Here is a 5,946-nt window from a genome sequence, read left to right on the forward strand (position 1 = left end):
AGATCCGGGCCCCGCAGGCCTGGCGCGGGCCTCGCGGGCCAGCGGAGGCGAGGCGGCGGCGGATGCCATGTGGCGGACGTCGGTTGGCGGCGGCGGGGCGACCCGGACATGTCCGGCTGCGGCCGGACGTGTCCGGTGGCGACGGGGACGAATCTGATAGGGTTGGACTGCGGGATTTCGGGGGAGGCCACATATTTATAGGTAGAGGGAGTTAGGAGAGTCCAAATGAGGTGCGGTTTTTGGCCACGCGATCGTGATCGAACGACCGAGAGCATGGAGGGGAGTTAGATGGGTTTTGGGCCTCTTTGGAAGGGGTGTTGGGCTGCAAAGAGAAGGGGCTTTACGGTTACCCGGTTAACCATTGGAGTACCAAACGACCTCCAAATGGCACGAAACTTGACAGGCAATCTACCGGTGCTATACCAAGGCCACTTGACAAGCCTCGGTCCATTCCGAGAACGTTTAACACCCGCTCACAACGAGAGACGAAAGGGGAACGCCGGATGACATAGGAGCGCCGGATCGCAAAACGGACAACGGGAAAAAGGCTCGGATGCAAGAAACGAACACGTATGCAAAATGAAATGCACATGATGACATGACGAAATGCAACACGCAAGCAAATGACATGGCAACGACGGCGAATAACTGGCGGACACCTGGCGCATCGGAACCGGGGCATTACAACAGCCCTTGCCGGGCTGTTTTGCCACCTTCACGCCTGCTTGCTTGACACGTCTCAGGACAGGTGTCATATGGAGGTGTTTGCTGTAGGAAGTGGCTGCCATGTGGTGAAAAGCAGCCACTTACTTACTTGGGGCTTATCACCACACTGATCTATGACTTGCGTCGCTTGTGAGGTGGAGCGGTGGAGTGGCCTGCCTCCGCAAGCCCCAGCAGGCCTGCAGGGGCGATCTGGAAGCTTGCTTCCGGGGCAAGCCCAATCTCGCCAGGCTCGCCTTCCCGACAAGGGAGGTTCTTTCCTTAGCGATGTCTTGTTTCTCTGGCACACCTTGCTCTTCTTGATTTGCACTTGGACACTTTGAAGAATTGATCCTTCTTGCCTGGTCTGATCACTACAAAAAAAGACACATCTGTGATATTTTGGGCCGAACGAATTTTTTTCCGGTTATACTTATGATACTTCTATGACAATAATTGTGACAAAACCCGGTATCATCATAGATGTGGTGGGCTCCTACTTGTATGACAAAAAATCATGATAGAAAATGGGATTTTCATCCTGGGCGGGCCGGAGATGCTACGACATTACATTCTTTGGGCCATCCATGAGGGAAAAAACCATGGTAGAAGGAAGGGCGAGGAAACTATCGGGGAGTTCTCGGTTACGATGGGTGGTCGGGGGCCGAGCGATGTGCGTTTCTCTCGTACCGTACGCGCGTGGGTATGAGGCGTTGGGCTCTAACTGAACCCGAGTGAGGCGTCGCCTAACTGAACCCGAGTGATTGCACAGCAGGCTACGCGTTACTGAACATGTGCGATCGAGCGATTCCTTCGCTACTGCTGCTAACTGAAGCCGATCGATGCTGCCTATAGATGAACAGTGAGTGTTGCTGGGGGGTTTGGATGAGCAGTTCCCGATGGGGGTGGATGAACAGGACCCTGTAGTGTTGCCTCTGGATGAACAGGACCCCGATCGATCGAGCAGGTTTGGGCTGGATGAATAGAACGACCCAGTGGAGGGCTCGATGAACAGGACGACCCCATGGAGGGCTGGTTGAACAGTAGCCGGCGGAGGGCTGGATGAACAGTAGCCCATGGAGGGGTAGTTTAACAGGACCCCGTGGAGAGGGCTGGTTGAACAGTAGCCGGTGGTGTAGCGCGCGGTGGAGGCTGGATGAACAGGAGCACGTGGATGAACAGTCATAGGTGGAGGCTGGAGGAAGTCGACGGTGGACGAACAGTAGCCCGTGGAGGTGAGAGGAGGTCGACGGTGGAGGTGAACAGTATCCCGTGGAGTCTCGTTTTGCGGTATGCCACACCCCTCCCGATGAACAGGACCCCCGTTTAGACCATAGCGCTCCAACGCAAGTACGTTTCCTCCGATTTGCGGTACGCCACAACCCTCCCGATCAACAGGACCCCATTTCGACCGTAGGAGGTCCAACAGAAGTCCATTTCCTTCATTTTGCGATACTCCGAACCCCTCCCGATGAACAGGATCCCGTTTCGACCATGGCCGGTCGAACACAAGGCCGTTTCCTCTATTCTGCGGTACGCCAGGCCTTGTTTCCATCGACTGTTCCGTCGAAGCCCTCCCGATGAGCATGACGACACATTCCGTTCCGACCCAGCCAGTTGGCTCCCCATGAACGCGACGATGATGTTTCTCCGTTCCGACCCAGCCATGTACACGAGCCCTGGCCGTACGTATGCACGAGTAGGCGTTCGAGACCCCGCCCGTATGTACGTACGTGGCTGTATTTCTTTCTTGTACCCTGACCGCTGTACGTATGTCTACATGCTACATGTGCGCCTCTACTACGACGTGTGCGTGCCTCTACATCGACCAGTATGTATGTACATGTTTGCGACCAGAATGACAATGGTACGTACGCTTCAACCAGGTGGGTCCCGACTGTCAGGCACTTCATTGCATGCTAAGATGTAGCTGGTGGGTCCCACCAGTCAGGGGGGCGAATCATTTTTTTGCCCGTAATATGGACGCACTTCCTTGCGTGCGAAGATGTAGCAGGTGGGTCCCAGCAGTCAGGGGGGAAACATTTTTTTGCCAAATATGGTGGCCCGTCCGGTGGATCCCAGCTGTTAGGTGGAGGAATCATTATCTTCCGCGTAATAAGGAGTCACTTCCTTGCTGCGGCCGTGGACCCAGCTGTCAGCGTCTCCATGTACAATGCTCTTCTAATGAAAGTCGTTCCTTGACCACGTTAACCATGCCGCGCCGAGAGCACTAGGGCGGTGGACGACGACGAGGCCTAGGAGGGGATGACACGGAGCCGGGGAAGACGCAGCAGTGGATGCCCACGTGTAGAGGAGTATGAGGGTTCACTGGTTCGGCTGCGGTGTGAGGCTGTCGTCGCCGCAGAATAATAGGGGGCGTGGGTGAGTAGAGGGATGGCCTAGCCAGTGGTGGGAGTAGTAGGGGCGGTGAGGACTCCGCTGCATCACAGCCGGCCGCGGGAGGCAGGAGCATGCGGCACGACCAGCGCTGGTTTTGGTGGATAGAGCAAGAAGACCGGAGGTTGAAGAAGCACTACGGCCATTGGATGGATATCGTACGGTCACTGGAGCTAGAATCGTTCATATTGACTAAGTTAACAAAGCCCTCCGTCCCAGTCAACTTAGTTGTCCCACAAGTCAGCCTCCCACTATGGTGGGTCCCAGCTCGCAGGGGGGTATTCATTTTTGTGTGCATAATAAGGAGGCACTTCCTTGCGTGCGAAGATATAGCTAGTGGGTCCGACTTGTCAGCCGGGGGAACGTTTTTTTATGAAATACAAAGGCCCTTCCGGTGGGTCCAAGCTGTCAGGTGGAGGAATCATTATTTTGCGTGTAATAAGGAGGCATTTCCTTGCGTGCGGCCGTGGACCCAGCTGTCAGCCTCTCCATGCATAGTCTACTTCTGATGGTGCCGTTCGTTGACCATGTTGACCACTCCACGCCGAGCGTATCCAAGATGGTGGACGACGGCGAGGACCTGGACAGCAACGAGCCAGAGATGGCAAGACGCGGGAGTAGAGTCGCAGACGGAGAGGTGTACGAGGGTTAACTGGTTCTGGTGTGGTGTGGTTCAGCAGTCGGTGGAGAAGAACAGGAGGTGTGGAGGGGTGGAGGGATGGGCTGGCCAACGGTGGAGTACCGCTTCACAACAAAGCGTGCTAAGCAGAACTGCTAGCAGCAGGAGGTGGGAGCAGGTGGTCCCGACGGCACTGGAGGAAGAAGAAGAGAGATTGAAGATGGATACCAGTCATTGGATGTAAATCCAACGGCTAAGGATGTCAGAATCATTTGTTGACTAAGTTTACAATGACTTGCATTGGCTTCGACCTATTGGCCCATATTTCAGCCTCCAAAAATGTTGCACGTATTCAACCCATTTTTTCACAATTTACAGTCTTATTTTTTGCGGGGTAGAACTTACACTCAATTTGATCTTTTTTTTGAATTACAGTCCATTAGCTGGGCTGGGTGAACAAATAATGTAGAATCCATGCGGCTGCTACGTCTTGAGCTTGCGTTAGTTTTCCTCGAAGAGGAGAGGGTGATGCAGCAAAGTGTAGCATAAGTATTTACCTCAGTTGTGAGAACCAAGGTATCAATCCAGTAGGAGGCTCCTCAAAAGTGCCACGCACCTACACAAACAAACTGAAAACTCGCAACCAACGCAATAAAGGGGTTGTCAATCCCTTCACGGCCACTTGCGAAAGTGAGATCTAATAAAGATAGTATGATAAGATAAATATATTTTTGGTATTTTATAAGATAGATGCAAAAAGTAAAGATGCAAAGAAAGATAGATTGAAAGCAAATATGATAAGAGATAGACCCGGGGGCCATAGGTTTCACTAGAGGCTTCTCTCAAGATAGCATAAGTATTACGGTGGGTGAACAAATTACTATCGAGCAATGGATAGAAAAGCGCATAGTTATGAGATTATCTAGGCATGATCATGTATATAGGCATCACATCCATAACAAGTAGACCGACTCCTGCCTGCATCTACTACTATTACTCCACACATCGACCGACTCCTGCCTGCATCTAGAGTATTAAGTTCATAAGAACAGAGTAACGCATCAAGCAAGATGACATGATGTAGAGGGATAAACACATGCAATATGATATAAACCCCATCTTGTTATCCTCGATGGCAAGAATACAATACGTGTCTTGCAACCCTTTCTGTCACTAGGTAAGAACACCGCAAGATTGAACCAAAAGCTAAGCACTTCTCCCATGGCAAGAAAGACCAATCTAGTAGGCCAAACCAAACTGATAATTCGAAGAGACTTGCAAAGATAACTCAATCATACATAAAAGAATTCAGAGAAGATTCAAATATTATTCATAGATAAACTTGATCATAAACCCACAATTCATCGCACTACTAGGAAAAGGCCTACCAATGGCGCACCGGTTTTGCCTACTAATGGCGCAGTACCGGTGCGCCATTACTAGCACGCCACTAGTATTTTTTACTAATGGCGCACCACGTAGAAGTGCGCCATTAGTAACATTTTTTTCAAAAAAAATTTCAGAATTTTTCTTAAATTTTTTTTTCAATTTTTTTTATTTTTTTTCAATTTTTTTTGTTTTTTTCTTAATCTTAGGTCAATATGCTTAATCTCAGGTCAAATCGCAATCCGTGGTCAAACTTCCCAAAAGGTCACCCATCCTCACACTACTCCAGCCCAAGCACGCTTAACTTCAGAGTTCTATCCAACCCCAGCAACAGCTCACTTCATAGGCACTTGTTGATATATCTAGCATATCAATCCTATTATACCTTGTTGATGTCTAGGACTTTGTTCATGTTCATGACTATGATGAAATTTTGAAAAATATTTCAAACAATTCAAAAAGAAATCAAAACCAATTTTTTTTTCTATTACTAGTGGCGCACCACATCCATGGTGCGCCACTAGTAAGTTTGAATTTTTTTGAATTTTTTTGCCTTTAGATCTTGAAAGCCCCGTAACTTTTTTTCTGGTAGGTTTTTGGGGATTTTGAAAATGTGGTACCCCCCCCCCATTAAATTCGGATGTAACTTTCCGAGTAGATGATTTTTCATATATAAAACTTTTTAATCCGAGTTCGTATGCAAAAGTTATGCCCATTTTACAAATTTCCAGAGAGATTTTGCAAATAAAGTCGAAATTCATATTTGTAAATTTTCCCAACAACTAGACCACATATCACATGGGAAACTTATTTTCTTTTATTTTTGACATTTTTGTCATTTT

The sequence above is a fragment of the Triticum dicoccoides genome, chromosome 1B, assembly GCF_002162155.2.
Source record: "Triticum dicoccoides isolate Atlit2015 ecotype Zavitan chromosome 1B, WEW_v2.0, whole genome shotgun sequence".
NCBI classification, from domain to species: Eukaryota; Viridiplantae; Streptophyta; class Magnoliopsida; order Poales; family Poaceae; genus Triticum; species Triticum dicoccoides.